The sequence below is a fragment of the Narcine bancroftii genome, chromosome 1 (genome assembly GCF_036971445.1).
Source record: "Narcine bancroftii isolate sNarBan1 chromosome 1, sNarBan1.hap1, whole genome shotgun sequence".
In the NCBI taxonomy this organism is placed as follows: Eukaryota; Metazoa; Chordata; class Chondrichthyes; order Torpediniformes; family Narcinidae; genus Narcine; species Narcine bancroftii.
This window is the reverse complement of record NC_091469.1, coordinates 315,279,730-315,299,650: the sequence shown is the minus strand read 5'-3', so window position 1 is coordinate 315,299,650 and position 19,921 is coordinate 315,279,730. Positions and strand designations below refer to the sequence as shown.

Below are 19,921 nucleotides of genomic sequence, written 5' to 3'. Positions count from 1 at the left end.
ATCAAAAAACTACATTTTCCAAAAGTTCAAGTTTTGGAGCCTACCTGTAGAAAAGACACCGGGACTCAGCGTGAAATGGATCCCAGGAAAGAGGTACAGTGTTCGGATGCAAAGCTTTATGTTACATCGGTAGAGCCCCCTAAAGAGGGCGCCAAACAGCCTTTAGAACAAAGAGTTACTCAGGTTCGCACATGTGCAGTAGCATCTGACGGCAATGTTATGAATGTATTATCAGCTGAAATACCAGTTGGGGAAAGGCATTTATCAACTGTAGCGGTGGCACTGCAAACTGCACCTCTTAAGATAGAAGAACCTATACAACTTGATGTACTGGGAGAACTTAATACATTATGGACTGGGGAAAACCCCGGCCAGTGTCCTCCAGTTACTGCTGGAGAGGCTGTGGCTGGGGTTTCCACACGCAGTTATATTACAAAGAAGGCAACCAGAATGAAGAAAGGAACAGAAGATCCTTTGGTTATGCAGAAGAAGCAGGAATCAGTTGAGCTAGAATCTCTTCCAATTGAAAAGATTCTTGTGAATCTTGAATCTAAATTATCTTATACAATGCAGGGATTATCCAAGATTATGACTGAACTTGGTACTAGGTTTAATACCCTGGTGAAAATACATTCTCAACAGATGGCTGAGTTTGGAGCTTTTAAGCTTGAAGTGAGAGATAAATTTAATTCGTGTGAAAAAGATATAGACGAAATACGGGATCAAGTTCTTGATGTGACCAAAATGGTTGAAGATCTACAAACTCAGAATAAAAATTTGTTGAAAAAGATTGATTATTTGGAAAACCAATCCAGACGGAACAATATAAAGATTATTGGTTTGCCGGAAGGTATGGAGGGACCAGACCCAAGAAAATTTTTTACTGAATGGATTCCGCAGGTGCTGGGTCAAGAACATTTTCCGGAAGGTATAATACTGGAACGTGCTCACAGAACTTTGCGTAGAAGACCTATTTCAGGTCAAAGTCCAAGACCTGTTTTGGTTCGTTGCTTGAATTATTATGACAGAGAAATAATTTTACGAGTGGCTATTAGAAATGCACAACAGAGAAAATCACCCTTGATGATTCAAAATAATCGAGTTTTCTTCTATGCGGATTTGAGTCAAGAGGTTATGTTCCAACGACGGGAATTTAACCCTGCTAAAGAGTTTTTGTGGAAGAAAGGTTATAAGGCAACCTTTAGATATCCAGCTGTTTTGAAGGTTTTTCAAGATGGTTACCAATCAAAGTTCTTTGATTCTCCAAAGGAAGCTATAGCATTTGCTCAAGAGCTGCCAATCACTCAGTTTCAACAGATATATAGTCCGCCGCGATCTCCAAGGAGACAAAAGATGGAAGAAAAGAGTCGTGCCCCAAGAAGGAATGGTCGTAATGGTGACTCGGCAGTTGGAGTTGATTAAAAGAAGAGCTGTCCTTTTTTTTTCCTAATGCTTTTTTTTCAAAAATAAAGGGATATTAAATAATGATGATGTTAGTTTAAGATGAAGTGAGAGTTGGGGGAGAGAACTGGATAGGCACTATTTTTTGAAAGTCATCTGCTACGTGTGAGTTATCTCACACCCATTTTGTTTTTGGGAGTTACCGCATTGCACGGTTTTAGTCGGGAGGGGGTATTTTTAACCTCCTACCCGTCTTTTTGTTTCTCTTTTTTTTGTATTATTAGATTAAAGAGTGAAGGGGTTTTTTTTTGTTTAAGTATATAAAAAAGATTTTTTTTCTCTTTTTTCTTCTTTTTTTTTGATCGTATTAAGAGAGGGTAAGGGGGTAAGAGTTGGGGTTTTTTTTTTCTAACTGTTGTAAGACATGTTGAAATTTAAATTTGCTTCTCTTAATGTTCAGGGTTTGAATAATCCTATAAAGCGTAAGCGGATAACGTTTTGCTGTATTTGGTGGATCCTGATGTTTCTCTGCTAATACTTCAAGATTCCTTAGAGATTTATGGTTAATTATCTGGTTATAAGGTTAATTGGATTAAAAGTGAAATTTTATCAATTAGTAAAGATGATTCTTCATATTGTATTAGACCCTGATATATTTTTACTAGGGAATATGCAACTGTTGATTGATTTAGAATTAGATAATTATTAGATATCTTTTATTTATTTAGCGCTGGCAGTGGCCAAGAAATGTATAGCGATTACTTGGAAGAATAGAAATGTATTGTCTTTGGATAGGTGGTATTTAGAGATGAAGTTTTGTTTGGTTATGGAAAGAATATCTTTTTCTATACAAGATAAGATGTCTTTTTATGAGTTAAAGTGGAGCCCATTTATTGATTATATACAATTCAAATAAGTTTGAATTAATTATCTTTTATTTTAAATTTTTTTTTCATTATATATTTTTTCTATATATATGTTTTCTTTTTTTTTCTTTCTTTTTTTTAGTTTTTTTATTATTATTAGCTGGGTTTTTTTCGTTTAAGTTCTTTTTGTCTTTGTTTTTTCATATATATTCTTATATAGTAAAAAAAATTTTTGGATTAATAATTAATACTTAATTAATTTTTTTTGTTTGTTTTTTATATATATCGATCTTTTTTTTAAGATATATATTTTTTATTTTTTTTATTATACTAATAGTATTAATTCTTCACTCTTTATCGTGGGGGTGGGGAGGGGGGGTTTAGGGATTAAAATAGTTTTTTTTTAGTCTTAGTTTTTAGTTGTTAGGGGGAGATGCCGAGATTGGTATTGTATTAACTATGTTACTTTGTACTTGTATTACTTTATTTTGTATTTTTTCTGTACGTGAATTACTTATTTTCTTCATATGTTAAAATAAATAAATAAAGTTTCAAAAAAAAAAATAATATCCCCAATGAATTGGCCTCCACAGATGCTCGCGGCAATGAATTCCACAAATTCACCACCAACTTTTTAAAGAAATTCCCCCTCTCTGTTCTAAAGGGATGGTTTTCATTCCAAGGCTGTGCCCTCTGGTCACAGACTCCCCCACCAGAGGCAATATCCTTTCCACATCAATGAAATACAGGCCTTTCAGCATTCCATGGATTTCAATGAGACCCCCACCCTCATTCATCTAAACCCCAGTGAGTACAATCCCAGACCCTTCAAATTCTCCTTATGTGAAAATCCATCTCTCCAGGGATCCTCCTTGTAAACCTCCTCTGGGCTCCTCTCCAACACCAACACCCCCTTTCTTTGATATGGAGGCCAAAACTGTGCTCTCACCAATGCTTCAGAAAGCCTCATTACATCCCTGCTTTCATATTCTATCCTTCTGTTCATTTGCCATCCTCACCACCGATTCCACGTGCAAGTTCACCTTTAGGGAGTCTTGCACAAGAACTCCCAAGCCCCTCTGGTTTGTAAGCGTCCACGTCTTTATTCCTTCCACAAAAGAGCATGATCATTCACTTCTCTTCACTGAACTCCATCTGCCATTTCCTTGCCCAATTTTCCAACCTGTCTATGCCCTTCTGCAGACTTCATCAACACTACCTGCCCCTCATGACCCCACCACTAGGCACATTTTCCCCTCTCCTCCCCTCAATGCCTTCCACAGCAACCACTCCTTCAGTCACTCCCTCACCCACTCCTCCATCCCCACCAATTATCCTCTTGGTACCGATCCCTGTGACTGCAGGAGATGATCCCCTTGCACCCACACCTCCTTCCTCACCAACATTCGTGGCCCCACAGCCCTTCTATGTGAAGCAACATTTCATGTAAATCTGCAGGGGTTGTCTACTGCATCTGGTGCTCCTGTTGTGGTCTCCTCCTCATCGGAAAGGCTGGACGCAGACTGGGGGATCGCCTTGTTGAGCACCTCTGCTCTGTCCTCGGCAATAGTGTGGATCTCCCAGTGGCCACATATTTTATTTTCTTGCTGACATGTCTGTCCATGGTCTTGTGCACTGTCAGGCTGAAACGACCCACTAATTGGAAGAACAACAGCTCATCTTCCCATTGGGCACCCTCCAACTGGATGGCATTAATATTGACATCTTGGCTTTCATTAAACCCCCTGCCCCATGGCCTTTCCTCATCTCTGTCTCTACATTCCGTCTCCTTTCTCACAACCATGATCAATTCTCACCTCGTCCTTTCTCATATCCTATAAACACCCTTTGTTGGTCTGGATTCCTCCACCATTGTCTGAATTCTGAGACTTTATGAGACTTCCTGCTTTTGGTTTATTACCATCATTCCTTGAAGAAGGGCATAGACCTGAAATGTCGGCAATGCACCTTTGTCTCTTATCGACGCTGAAAAGACTGGATGAGTTCCACCAGCATTTCAGTGTTTTTAAATATCTGTCTGGTGAATCTTTGCTAAGCTGCCTGTCTCCCCTCTGGCAAGCCTTGCTGTACTAACATTGGCTGTACATTATCTCTACCGTTACACACTCCCCTTGGGTATAACTGTGTATGCACCCATTGTCTTTCATTATTGTACCATACGTTTCTGCTAATAAAATCCACGAATATTGTTTGACCACATCATCTTTATCTACTTCATCAACTGGCACTTCAATTTTATTAGCAGGAAATAAATGCAGCACTCAAGACAGAGCAGCTGATAATCGACCAGTCTGCCCTGAGGGCTAGAGAAATTTTCAACCACTGGATTGCTTGTTTCTATTACTATAGGGTCGAAACAACGTGGTCGATGAGACAATAGAGTGGGGCCACCTGAATTCCCTGCTGGGTGAGGTCCCTTTTGCCGTAACACAAGGAGCTACAACTCTAGCTATAGCCTGGGAACATCTGACTGCTTACTATGCAGCGCCTCGGAACTTGGTACTTGCTCGACACCAATTGCTGACGAGATGCCAGAAACCCGGGGAAAATTATGCTGCCTCTGCACTGGCTCTCAACTCACTGGCAAACAAATGTGATGTCAGGGCAGTCAATGTGCAACACCGCAATGCCTTGAAGCTGAATCCTTTTGTCAACAGAATCGACTCCAGTTACATCTGACAGAGGCTGCTGGAGACGGAGCCCTTAACCTACGATCGGGCAGTCACTCTAGCCAAAACACTGAGAACTGCTATGCGGTCCAGTGAAATGCTAGAAACCGAAGGGGAAACATCCAGGAGTGCTGGAACCCTGAAGGAAAGAAAAGGGCAAACCCCTGGCAAATGCTACTTCTGTGATAAAAGCTGGCACCCCAAACAGAAGTGCCTGGCTCAATTTGCTACCTGCAGCTATTGTGGGAAACTCGGCCACTTCGCTAAAGCATGCAAGGCGAAAAGTACTCCGATCGATAAGAAGAAGAGAAGTGCCAAGAAAATTCATCCTGGGGCTGCGGGAATGGAAGACAACTGGGAAAAGGAGGGATGTTCAGACAAGTTGGCTGAATCGGCTTCAAGTGACGGCGAGGTGAGATAGCTTAATTGACTGTAAAGTTTGGGGGTTGTTATGGACTAGAACGTCGACTATGAAGGGGGAGGTGAATGATGGGACTCTCAATTGCCTAATAGACTCGGAGAGTACTGACGGTTACATCCATGAGAAGGTCTCCAAAGCTTTAAATTTGTGGAGGTATCCAGCGAACCGAAAGATATTGATGGCTTGTAGTGAACTTACAAAAACTTTACGGGACAAGTGTAGTTACTTTAAATTTGCAGGGACATTGCCTTACTGATGTTTGGCTTTTTGTAATGCCTGAACTCTGCGTTCCTGTGTTACTGCGGTTGGACATTCAATCTCAGATGAAAAGTGTAGTGTTAAATTTCAATGGGCCACTACCCACACTTAACATCCCCCACGCTAGTTACTGCGGTCTGTCCACATTAAAGATCAAAGCTCCCTCCCTTTTCAGTGATTTATCCCCCGAGTGTCGACCAATTGCCACTAAGAGCCGTTCTTACAGCAAGGAGGACCATAAGTTTATTAAACCTGAGACCTGGAGATTGCTTAAAGAGGGAGTAATTGAACCCAGTAAGAGTCCATGGTGAGCCCAGGTGGTAGTTGTGAAAAATCACACTAAGAAATGACTGGCTATTGACTACAGCCAGACAATCAACCGTTACACTAACCTGGATGCCTATCCCCTGCCATGCATCAATGAAATGTTTAATCAGATAGCGCAATACAAAGTGTACTCCACTATCGACCTCAAAGCAGCACCAAATCCCCATTTAAAAAAAAGAACAACCCTATATGGCCTTTTTTTTTTAAACTTTATTTAAAATTTTATGACATGAATAAAATAAAAATTACATTTAAAGAAATAATAAAAAATAAGATAATAAAAATTAGAATACTACATCATTAAATTACACAAATTAACCCCCCCCCAATAATTATAACACAACATTAATCATCTAATTTAAAATTAGTCCAACCCTCCCCCCAAAATAAAGAGTGAAGAATTAATTAACAATGTTGTAAATAAAATAGAAAAAACCCCACTTACAAAAAAAGGATAAAACTTAACAAAGAAAAAAATTACTAACAACAAAAAAATATCAATACTAAAATAATACCCTTAAACATATATTTAGATCAAACATAATACATGTATTTAACAAATGAAATCCACTTTAAAACTAAGTTCAAATATTAAAATCATATATCAACCACATATCTGTTATACAAAAAATCATAATTAATAATACATAAATACAGAATTTCCATTAATACCAAGTTTCCTTTATAATTCATCGAGAGAAAAACATCCCTTAGAAAAACAATCAGATAAACTTGTTATTCCCTTCCTCTCCCCTTATATAAAAAAAGAAAAAAAAGTTCAAACTCTTATAAAATTCTCCATATTCTTCATTGATAATATCTTCAAAATTCTCTATCGAAATTAACTTAATTTTATTAAACTCTTCTCCCTCAATGTATTTGTACTTTATTTTCTTCTTTTTCTTCTTATCACCTTTCCCCTCATCTTCCTCTTCATCTAATTCAACATCCTCAATTTTTGACTTATTATCTTCTGTGACATCATCCTCTAAAAAAAGAAAGAAAAAAGAGAAACCCCCCCAAAAAAAGCGAAAAAAGGAGAGAAAAAACCCTCCTAATTACCTCTCAATTACAATCAGAAAACAAAGAGTTAAAAAAAAATTATTTAAAAAAAAAATAATTTAAACAACCTTCACTTCTTAACCCAAAAATTAAAAAGAAAAAAAACAGGTCGGAGGTCACAACTACCTCCTCCTGTTTAAACCGCCCAAAGCAGTAACTCCCCCAAAATATTGGGTGTGAGATAACTCACGGGTAGCTGATGACTTCTGGAAACTAGTGCCCACCCAGTTCCCTCTCCCAACTCCCATTTCATTAAACTATCATCATTATTTAAACTATTTAAACTCTTCTCAAAAAAAAGATAAAAGATTTATTTCTTTAAATCAACGTTACCACTTCGGTCACCATTACTTCCATTTCTTTTAAAAATCTGGATCCCACCTTACATCTCTACTCTCTTTGGAGACCTTGAAGGACTACATCATTCCTGAAACTGCATGATTGGTAGAGACTAAGCAAAGTCCATAACCTCTTTAAGATTGTCAAAGAACTTTGGCTAATTTCCATCCTAAAAAATCTTCAGTACTGCAGAATACCTGAATGTTGCCTTATGTCTTTTTTTCCACAACCGTTCTTTCACAGAATTAAATTTGCGTCGTTGAAACATAATTTCTTGACTCAAATCTTGATAGAAGAAAACAGGATTATTCTGAACCATCAAAGGAGATCTATTTTGCTGGGCATTTCTAATAGCCGTACGTAAAATTGTCTCTCTGTCACAATAGTTTAAACAACGGATCAAAACAGATCTTGGATTCTGTCCTGAAAAAGATTTTCTTCTTAAAACTCTATAAGCACGTTCCAGTATTAAACCTTCAGGGAATTTATCCTGTCCTAACACTCGTGGAATCCATTCAGTAAAAAATTTTCTTGGATCTGGTCCTTCTATGCCTTCTGGCAAACCAACAATTTTCACGTTGTTCCGTCTAGATTGATTCTCCAAATAATCAACCTTTTTTGCTAAATTTTTATTTTGGATCTGCAATGTTTCAATTATTCTATTTTCATCTTGCAGTTGATCCTGTGCATCGACTAAACCTTGATCACACATTTCAAATCTTTCAATGGTTTCAAACTTAAAAGCTCCATTAATGACTTCCGCCATCACATTAATCTTGGAAATAAACAGGTTCACAAAATTAGCTAAGTGACTCGATACAGAATATATCTTATCTTCAAGATCCTTAACAGACATTTCAACAGAAGTAGATTCAGGCATAATGGGGTCTTGCTGTTCCTTAGAGACCACGGGATCTTCTGTCCCTTCCCTTAATTTAGTATCTTTTCTAGCAGTTTGACTTCGTATAAAAATCCCTCTCAAAGTCCCCCCAGCAATGCCAGGAGACTGAAGATCAGAGTTATCTTTAAGCCAAATCTCTTTAATTATCTTCACTGAATCGATGTCTGGAAAAACCGTTGTAATTGAAGATGCATTTTGCAGCACCACCACTGTAGCAGTCGAATGACAGCTCTTTAACTCTCCAGCTGGTGGCGCCCCAGCTGATTCAACTGTCGAAGTCTGAGTAACAGCACTCACAGTGGCCGTTGTGTGAAATACTGGCACCCGTCCAGCTCTTTGGTCTGAAAGCTGTTGAATGCGACCTTCAAAGAGCCTTACTGGCTTAAAACGGAGTTTCAATGCCGAACTCTGTACATTTTCCTCTGGATCCATTCTACGCTGAGTCCTGGCTTCTTGTAAACAAGTAGGCTCAGAAAATTTCGGAAAATGTAGTTTTTTTAACAGTCTATTGATGTTTTCTTTTACCTTTTTTTTTTGCATATAAACCATTAGGCACTAATCCAATACCTCTTATTATTTATAAACTTTTAAAAGAACTTTAACAGGCACTTAAAGACAAAACAATAAATCAGAGTCAGGAAAGGACTGGAAGGCACGTCTGTTCCCTATGCCATCTTGCCATGGCCCCCCCCCCCCCCCCCTATACGGCCTTTGAGGCTGATGGGGGTTATACCAATTTAAAAGGGGACTTTTTGGAGTCACTAATGGTGTGTCAGTGTTTCAGAGGGAAATGGATGATTGTTAGGATGTATGAGTCACAGGGTATGTTTCCCTATTTGGATAATGTCATCATCTGTGGGAAAACACAGGCTGAGCACAACAGCAACCTAAAGAAATTTTTAGCAACAGCTAAAGAACTCAACCTTACATTTAACGAGGACAAATGTGTGTTCAACGCGACAGAACTAGCCATTCTGAGCTACATTGTCTGTAAGGGTGAAATCCGCACCAATCCGGAAAGAATGGTCTTTCTTAAGAAGTTACCACCCAAAAAGTCACTGTATATGTGTGAAAAAGAAATAGTGTATATCATGGCTAATGTGATTTATGGTGTGAAAAATAAAAAATAAAGAAAAAAAAAAAAAAAAGTTACCACCCCAAAACTCAGCAAAAGCCCTTAAAAGGTGTATGGGATTCTTTTCCTACTACTGCAAATGGGTTCGGGACTACGCCACGAAGACATTCCCTCTGTTTGACACTAAATCTTTTCTTCTCTCTTCAATGTCCTTGAAGGCTTTCGAGAGAATTAAAGCTGATATTGCCAAAGCTGCACTCTCGTCTATTGACGAGGATGTCCCGTTCTCAGTGGAAACTGATGCCTCAGATTGTGCTTTGGCAGGAACCCTTAATCAAAAGGGCAGACCTGTGGCATTCTTCTCCCGCATGTTACACGGACCTGAACTTAAACATCCTGCCATTGAAAGAGAAGCCCAGGCTATCATTGAAGCTGTTCACTACTGGAGACACTTTCTAGCTGTCAGAAAATTTACCCTGGTCACTGATATGAAATCTGTAGCCTACATGTTCAGTACTAAACACAAAAGTAAAATCAAAAACGATAAGATGGCACGCTGGCAAATAGAATTCTCAACTTACAATTATGAGATCCAATACAGACCTCGCAGGTTAAATGATCCCTCTGACGCATTGTCACGAGCAGCTGCCGGTGCTCAGCTTGAAGGGCTAAAAGAGATCCATAGCAGACTGTACCACCCAGGGGTCACGAGATTCTTCCACTACAGAAGGGCTAACAACCTTCCTTACTCCCTGGAAGAAGTCAGAAAACTGACTAAAAGCCGTCCTATTTGCGCAGAATGCAAACCGCAGTACTTTAAAGCTCTGGAGGCCACTCTCATCAAGGCAAACAAACCTTTTGAGAGGATTAGCTTGGATTTTAAAGGGCCGTTACCTTCCAACAACAAAAATGTATATTTCCTTACTGTAATCGATGAATATTCAAGGTTTCCCTTCGCGATTCCCTGTCCTGACGTTTCGTCAGCATCTGTCATTAAGGCACTTGACAGAATTTTCAGTGTTTTTGGTTTTCCCAATTACAATTCATAGTCAGAGGCTCAGCATTCATGAGTGCTGAGCTGCGCCAAGCCCTGGTACGAAAAGGGATTGCCACCAGCCGTACCACGAGCTACAACCCACAGGGCAATGGGCAGGTCAAAAGGACTAACGCTACAGTCTGGAAGACTGTTAACCTTGTGTTAAAGACACATGGTTACCCTGTTACCCGGTGGCAGGAGGTGCTGCCTGAGGTGCTACATTCTATTCGGTCTTTATTGTGTACTGCAACAAATCAAACACCTCATAAACGTATGTTTGCCATTCCTAGGAAATCAGGAACTGTGATGGACTAGCCAGCCTGTTTATCTGAGCCTGGAACCGTGCTGCTGAAGAGCCATGCTCGGGCGCATAAAACAGACCCCCTAGTCCAACCAGTTCAGCTACCGCATACTAACCCCAACTACACTCAAGTTAGATTCCCAGATGGGAGTACTGACAGTGTAACCCTAAGAGATTTGGCCTCACCTAGTTCTCCCCTTCCTTGCACCCCTACTCAGAGTGAGCCTGAGGTTGGACTCACCCCCCCCCCCCCAGCTTGTGACCCCTAGTAAGCTTTCAGATGGCCATGCTGAGGCTCCACTGCCTCACGCTGGTGATTCTGGAGCGAGTCTAGAAGTCCAACTTTCCCACACTACAGATCCGGAGCCTGTATCAGTTTTCAAGGTTACAAAGCAATTTATTCCAATTAGAAAATCAACTAGAATTCATAAACAACCTGAGAGGCTGCAGTATTCATAAAACATCTAATTATATTTCGATTGTTCTGCTAAATTCTGGTGTGTTTTGGCTGTCGGAGAATCCTCAATGCCAAATATGGTATCCATGTGTTACTTGCTTAAGTTTTACCTTGCAGCTGTCCTTTTGATTTTAACCCTTCTTCTGCCAGGGGGAGACTGTGGTGAACCTCTGCTAAGCTGCCTGTCTCACCTCTAGCAAGCCTTGCTGTTCTAACATTGGCTGTGCATTATCTCTACCGTTAAAGACACTCGCCTTGGATATAACTGTATCTGCACCTTTTGTCTTTCATTATTGTACCATAAGTTTTTGCTAATAAAAGCCATGAATATTGTCTGACCGCATCATCTTTGTCTACTTCATCAACTGGCACTTCAGTCTGCCCCCCTCCCATCTTTGTATCATCTTCAAAGGAAATCCACTTCAGGGTGAAGGTTCCTCAAAGAGATCGCAGTGGAGTAGCTGAATGGAGTTGAACAAGAAAGTCTACAGATGCTGGTTGAGAGCAGAGGTTTCCGGTGGGATCAGAAAGAGGGCGCCTCACAGAACTTTCACAAGGTGGCACAGTTGGCAAGGCAGTTAGCGCAATGCCTTTACAGAGCAAGCAATCGGGACCAGACCTGGGTTCAAATCTTGCGTTGTCTGGAAGGAGTTTGCACGTTCTCCCTTTGTTTTTCCTTTTTTTTTCGGGGGCTCCGGTTTCCTCCCTCACTTCAAAAACATGCCAGGGTGTAGGTTAATGGAGTGTAAATTGCTCGGCACAGACTCGTAGGGCCAAATTGGCCTTTTACAGTTCAGTAGGTCTAAATTTATTTTAAAAATTAAATTTAAACTCCCTTCAAAGAGAGACTTGTAATGTTAGTTCTTGAGTATATACTCTCGATCAAGTTTTCCCCTCTTATCCATTGACGTGAAGAGCAATGGGAAAGAACAGAGTTTGTTAAAATCAGCCAATACTGAAGAATTTGGAGGGATATTGTGAAGAGAGTGTTGCATTCAGTTCTGGTTGCCTCATTACAGAGAGATGTAGATGCTTTGGAGTGGGTGAAGAGGCTGGGGTGGTTCGATTAACACACTCGGTTATAGGGCCAACAATCGGGACAAGGGTTCAAACCCTGTGCTGTATGGAGTTTATATGTTCTCCCTGCAGAGAATCTTTACAGACAGTGCCAGATTTGTACCCGCATTGTTGGCACTATAATACCATTGCGGTAGCCGCTAAGTGAACTGTGTCGCTGATAGGGGTGATGTCTTTCACAGGAATCTATAAGCTTGTCTGTGGATATTTGATGATGAATTGGGAAATTACCCCAGAATGATTCATGGTATGAGGACCTTCCATTACCTGGTTTGACTGTGGAAACCCTGGGTAGCTCTGGAATAGAGGAAGTTGCGATGGGCGATCTAAATAGAGAGAAAGGTGGAAGAAAAGCTTGTTTGCAGTTAATTCAGATACTTGAATGAAAGAATCTGACGAATTCTTTCAGGCTTAAATTTAACTTCTTATTTTTGGAAAGTAAAATCCTGCAGATGCTGCAAATTGAATCAGAACAAAAGCAGGAAAGAGTTTACATTTTAGTTTAACCATTAATCAAAAAGGTCCAGACCTGAAATGCTGGAGACATTAGGGTCTGGGTTCAAGAGACAGCAAATTCCAGAATCTGAAGCAAAATCCGATCTGCTGGAGGAAGTCAATGGCTCGAGGGTCTTTAGTGGGGGGGGGGAAGGATTGTCAACATATGGAGTCCGAGCCCTTAGACCAGTGGTTCTCAACCTTTCGTTCCTCCATTCACAAACCACAAAGTCATCCCTTACCAAGCACAGAGCACCTATGGCTTCCTGTGTAAGGGGTTAGTAAGGGGTGACTCCATGCTAAAGGGGAGAGTGTTCACCACCTACACAGACCACAAACCATTTACTTACATGCTGAGCAAGGTCTCGGACCTATGGTCGGCAAGAAAACAGCACCTCTCCTACGTATCGGAATTCAACACAGATATCTGCCATGTTGCCAGCAAGGCCAACGAGGTAGCTAACGCGCTGTCACGGCCCGCTGTCGCCGCAACCTGCGGAGGGGTCGACGTTGCCCAGCTCACCAAGGACTAGAGGGAGGACGCAGAGATCCAGGCATACAGGATGGCCATTACCAGTCTGAAGGTCAGATATTTCTGCCCCACACCAGAGAATCGACCCTGCTGTGCAACATCTTCACTGGATCCCCAAGGATGATCCTACCCATGACCTGGCGATGGCGGGTTTTCAACAAGGTCCACGGCTTATTGCACCCCTCCATAAAGTCCATGGTCCGCCTGCTGACGGACAAGTTCATGTGGCATGGGCTCTTCTGAGACATTACCCTGTGGGCTCCAACTTGCTTAGTGCCAGCGCGACAAGGTGCATCGGCACACCAAAGCCCCCCCTACAGACTTTCAAGACATTGAACATGTCCACATCGACATCATCGGACCCTTCCCAGTGAGTCAGGCAGTATTGGAGGATTTAAACCATGCTTTTGCAAGGCTGAGAATCAGTAACCTGCTTTGAGACTCAGCAGACATAAGCTAAATTCCACCATGGGGCCCAGAGATACAGTTATCTGACAAAAAGACCTCTGTGTATCAAGAAAGTTTAATCTTCCTGCTTGTTAGTATATTGGTCACAGACTGTCAGACAGCGACCTAACCTTGAAGCAAAATAAACCATTGTATTCAAAGTGATAAGCTAGAAAGTTGTGTTATTTGATGGAAGTCGAGGCATGCTAGTTTGCTCGCTTATCTTTCTTTTTGAGCTGGGAATAGGTACTTGAGTAAGCAGTTTTTGAATAACATAAGCCATGGTCCCGCTGCTGAAGTTTGAGACTCTCCGAGAGGTGGCATCATCTCTCAGCAAGAAGAAGAACTTCTAGAGTCCAGCCAACGTCCCGATCAGGGGAGGTGGAGAAGCTGCTACCGGCGCCCTGACAACCTACTACAAGTGTGCAGTCATTGCCTCGCCTCGGCAGTTGGGACCAGTCCGGGTGCTGATAAGTATAATTGGGAAGGGCTTGCATATTGTAGTTTGATATCAGCTTTAGAATTTGTAATAAAGAATTATATAAACTGAAGTGCTCTCAGCGTGTGTGTCTATTTTCTTTCGGTAGCTCAAACACTGTGACCAATCTAAAATGAACAAAGTGAGAGGTACAAGTTTACCCAGGACACAGGGTATGAGATATCTGTTCACGACTATCGACAGAGGTGATATCCATAGCTGCGTATGACACAGAGACGTGCACCAGGACTTTCCTCACCACCTTGGTTGCGTGTTTCAGAGTCCTGACCCACATCACATCGGACCGAGAAGCACAGTTCATCTCCTCCCTTTGGCCCAACCAGGCAAAATTCTGCAGTCAGGTCCACCATACAATGGGCTACCATCCACAAGCAAATGGACTGGTCGAACAGTTCCACTGCCACCTGAAGGCCGCGTTGAAAGCCCGACTGACCGGGCTAAACTGGTTGGATGAGCTCCTGTGGGTATTGCTCGGAATCCACATGGCACCAAAGGAGGAACTGCCAGCATCGTCTGCAGATATGATGTACAGTGCACCGCTTTCCATCCCAGGGGACGTACATTTCAACCCACCCCGGGCCCACAGACCAGCATATTAGACGTCCTGCACAGGCTGAGAGAGCAAGTGGGCAGTCAAAACCCCACCCCCACCCATGTCACCCAACCACGTTCCAGCGGATCGTACATATTCGTACACAGAGGATATCAAGGGGAACCCCCCCCCCCCCCCACCCTTACAGTGCCCGTACAAAGGCCCCTTCAAGGTACTGCAGAGAGATGACCTGATGTTCACATAGGACACTGGCAGCTGACAAGAATTCACAGTCGACCACCTGAACACTGACCTGCCAGCCCCATACCCCCGGGTCAAGCAGAGGTAGACCGCCCAAAGCCTAAGTCAGACTGCTCAGAGAATGGGGGCGATTCGGGGGGGGGGGGGGGGGGCCAGCATGGCGATTCAGCAAATCCAAACCAATAAAGTCATTCTTACGTTCACCCTCAAACTGTGTGGACATCTCTTTACTTAGTAGTGCTGCCACAGCAACCACTACAGTGGCCAGTTTTGTATTGTGCCAAGAGATTGGGGGAAATCTTAATTTTTTTTTTTAAAATCAGTATTCAGTCAGGAAAATGGCACAAATTCGTGCGAAGTAAAGAAAACAAGCAGTGAGGTCATGGAACATATACAGATTAAAGAGGAGGAAGTCTTAAAGCAAATAAGTGTGGATAAATCCCCAGGACCTGACAAGATATTGCACCAGACCTTGAGGGAGACTAGTATAGAAACTGCAGGGGCTCTGACAGAAATGTTTAAAATGTCCTTAGCCATGGGTGTGGTGCCAGAGGATTGGAGGGCAGCTCATGATGTTCCGTTGTTTAAAAAAGGCTACAAAAGTCACCCTGGATATTATAAGCCAGTGAGACTGACATCAGTAGTAGATTATTGGAAGGTCTTCTTAGAGATTGGTTATGCAATTATTTGGATACCCAGGGTCTGATTTGCCAATTGAGTTCAACACTTGAAGACAAAGGGGAGCAGACTGAGTCAGAGTGGTAAGGCTTTGACTCAACAGCCTTCTATGAGAACACGCAAGAGAGAAATAGTCAGAGAGTTGTCAGAAAGGGCCACCCTATTCAAGGACAAAAAGGATTCAGCAGGGAGGCGCAGGACCTGTTCAGACAGGATGGTTTGCATCTGAACTCGAAGGGGACTAATATCCTTACAGGAAGGTTTGCAAGTGCTTCTCCAGTGGGTGTAAACTAGATTTGCAGGGGGATGAGAACCAGAGTGCCAGAGCAGATAGAGGAGTGGGGATGGCAAAAGATGACGTGAAAAATTGCATGCACCGTTAGAAGTCAACGGGTTGAATGTGGTGGAAATGTCCTCAAGTGCATCTATTTCAATGCAAGGAGTATTGCTGTATATTCTATGGTTGTAATATTATATTTACAGAACCCTCATTTATAGGAATTTTACACCTGAAATGCACAATACTGCTCCGCATAACAACAAATTTTGTGACACATGTTCATGAGAATAAATCTGATTCTGACAGAAACTCACTATTCACTGCCCGCCAGACAGGAAGATTAGATACCGATGTCCACAGTGGATGAACAGTCAGGCCCACAGGTCAGGTCACAGACCCACATGAGAAAGGCAGAGAGGAAGGACCAGCTCGTCTGATGCAATCACCGCCTTCTCCATCTCTCCACATCAATCTGCAAACCACAAGAGAAGCTGATCAGATCACAACTTCAGCAAGTACAGTCCAACCCCACTTCAGTTCAGGCCATGATCTCGGGCTCCAATTTTCAGATGGAAAGAAAACACTGCAGATGCCGTAAATCCCAAATAAAGACGGAAACTGCTGGAAATCTTCAGCGGCTCAGTCAGTATCTGTAGAGAGAAGAAAGAGAAGAAATAGGGGCAAGAGTAGGCTATGTGGCCAGTTGTGCCTCCTCCACTGATCCATGGCTGATCTTCTGCATCAACCTGCCTTTTTCCTATGTCCCTTAATTCCACTGGTCCAGTAAAAGAGCAAAAATCCAGAATCCTAGGAAATTCTTGGCTGAAATCCGGACTATTTGAGAATCTGGAGTTCTTGAAAACACTTGACTTTTACGTGTTTGCGTAAGCACCACAGTAGCCGAGCAGTTACAAGTGGCCATGCAGACATTGCGAAAAGGCAAGGCAAAATATTGATCTTTTTGTACTTTGCATTTCATATGAAAACTGTTTCATTAATAAACTTTTAAAATGTACCTGTTTATTCTCCTTAAATTTGGGTTTTACAAGTACTGCCCAAGAATCGGAAAAATCCGAAAATCCAAACTGACCTGATCCACGAGCAGTCTGGGTTTGAGGACCTTTACTGTACGTAAACGTCGATCCAACCTTGTCTTAAATAATTTACTGAGGTCACTTCCACTGCTTCAATGGGCAGAGACTTCCATAGATTAACCACCCTCCAGGAAAATCAATTCCTCCTCATCTCCATCCAAAATCTACTACCCTGAATATTGAGGCTATGTCCCCTAGTTCTAGTTTCCCCCTCCCATGGAAATAACTTATCCACCTTAATTTTATCTATGTCTTTCATAATTTTATACATTTCTAGAACGCATGATGAAAGACTTTCCAACTGTCCAGTGGTAGCCAAAAATAAGGCCAACAACTATAGTACAAGGATGTTCTGCAAAGAAGCCTAAAGAAAGCTGACGTTGCCCCATCAACATGGGAGGATCTGGCTCAAGAAGGCATGCGGTGGATGGACTCCATCAAAAAAGGGGTGGACGCTGCTGAGAACAAGCTCAAAGGGGCAACAGAGGAAAGGCAAAGGAAGCGCCACAATAGAGCTTCTGCCCCTGTTGCCCCTCCAGGCCTCACCTGTCAGGTTTGTGGCAAGCAGGCCCTTTCAAGGATCGGCCTGTCCAGCCATTCCAGGATGTACATATCAAACCCAAGAAACTCACTGAAAGGAACTATCATTATCCTACGGGATGGATCACCAGAAGACGATGACGATGTTTCCAGAAGACCCTCTCTCATTCTTCTAAATCCCAGCAATCTCTCCTCATAGGCTAATCCTCTCATCTCCAGAATCAACTGGTGAACCTCTTCTGCCAGGAGACCAGAACTGCATGCAGTAATCCACATACGGCTTCACCAGTACCTTGCTCAGTTGCAGCATAACTTCCCTGCTCTTAAACTCAATCCCTCCAGCAATGAAGGCCAACACTTGTCTTCTTGATAGCCTGCTGCATGAAACCAACCTTTTGCAATTCATGTACAAGCAATTGCTTGCCATTTAAATAATAATCTGATCTTCTATTCCTTTCAAAGTGGATAAACTCATTTACCAACATTGTTCCCATCTGCCAGACCCACTCACTTAATCTCTGCACAATTTACTTTACCACTCAATTTAGTGTCATCAGCAAACTTCGATAAACTACACTCTGTCCACTTTTCCAGATCGTTCATCTATACTGTGAACAGTTGCGGACCCAGCACTTACCTCTGTCTCTCCTGTCCACTCAACCTGTGCCCTTTAATCTCTTAATCAGCCACTGCTTTCCCATCTGCAAGACAACTGTTTTGGGTCAAAACCCCCTGCCAGACCAACCTCAGCACATCTCCCTATCTCCCTGACGTGATCTGGGTGCTCCTCCACTTCAGGTCCACCAGTTCCTCAGCAGAAAATCAACTTCACTGCCCTTCAATTCCTTGCCACTCCAAGACAGGTGGAGTAAACTTCAATTGGAATACTCGAGGCATTTTTACTTGTTACCCAAGCCTCAGATTTTTCTTTGAAGAACCTCACCTTGTTTATGTTGCTGACATCGTTGCTACGAATGTCCACACATCTGCCTATAGGGTACACATCCCACCTACTGTGAGTGAGAGCCCACTGGTCCATCTATCTGAAGCCGTCACACCTACACCAGCTCCTTAGCCACATGTTTAACTGCTGGATACCCCCCGTTCACACAAGTGCGTGTCTGTGCCCTAGACCCCAGAGTCCTCAGTCACTGGACACCGGGGCTGAATGCCACCTGCTTCACAGAAACCCCAGTGGTGGGGCCACGGACCAGGCTAATGCTGCTGTTTCCCCTGAGAAGGGATCTCCCCCTCAACAGGATGCCCCAGGTGTCTGTGTGTGAGATAAGAATGGTGACCAGGGACTCCTGCCCCTCCCCAGCAAGCCAGCCCGCCCTGAGATCCCACTGTCCCTGACAGGGGCTGCGGCCGGAGGGGGGAGGCGGACAGGGGCTGCGGCTGGGGGGTGGACGGGGGAGACACACTTGCTGCTCAGGTTGTTGTCAGGGACCCTTCTACCTTACCCACCCCCCCCCCCCGACCATGCGACAGGAACCTTTCTCCCTGCCCTCCCCCACCGCCCCGACTGTGGGGGAACGAGGCCTTGCCGGACCCCGCCGGGACCTTGGTGCCCCTTCCCGGTAGCACCGATCCAGGATATCTTACCTCCAGACTGCGGCCTCCTCCGTGAACCGGTCCGTTGCTGAGGGAACGACGCTGGCGGACTATGACGTCAGCACGCCCACTTTGGCCGGGAGACGCCGTCACGTGACGGCCGCAGCCCAGGAGCGGCAGCGCCCGGGCCGTCACTGCGCGTGCGCACAGGGTCTTCCTCCTCCTCCTCCTCCTCCCCCCCCCACCTCCCCACCAAGTATCTGAATTAACTGCAAACAAGCTTTTCTTCCACCTTTCTCTCTATTTAGATCGCACATCACAACTTCCTCTGTTCCAGAGCTACCCAGCGTTTCCACAGTTAAACCAGGTAATGGAAGGCCCTCATCCCGTGAATCATTCTGGGGTAATTTCCCAATTCATCATCAAATATCCACAGACTTGCTTATAGATTCCTGTGAAAGACATCACCCCTATCGGCGACACAGTTAGCTCAGCAGCTCGCACAATGGTATTATATGTCAACAACATGGGTACCGATTCAGTGCTGTCTGTAAGGAGTTTGTATGTTCTCCCCGTGTCTCTGTGCCTTTCCTCTGGGTGCTGCGGTTTCCTCCTGCCTTTCAAAAATATACAGGGTTTGGAGGTTGAATTTTTTTTAGACATGCAGCACGGTAACAGGCCCTTTTGGCCCACGAACCCATTCCAACCGATTACACCCAATTGACTTACTACCCCTGATGTGTTTTGGAGAGTGGGAGGAAACCGGAGCCTGCGGGGAAACCCACGCAGACATGGGAA

At 43.2% G+C, this 19,921-nt stretch overlaps 1 protein-coding gene across 1 annotated transcript in view; it reads right to left on the bottom strand.

Annotated features, from left to right (window-relative positions):
* The window catches only part of LOC138747197 (zinc finger protein 850-like), a 68,437-nt gene that overhangs the window by 8,100 nt on the left and 40,416 nt on the right, over positions 1–19,921 (bottom strand). The gene's annotated exons all lie outside the window — the stretch shown is intronic.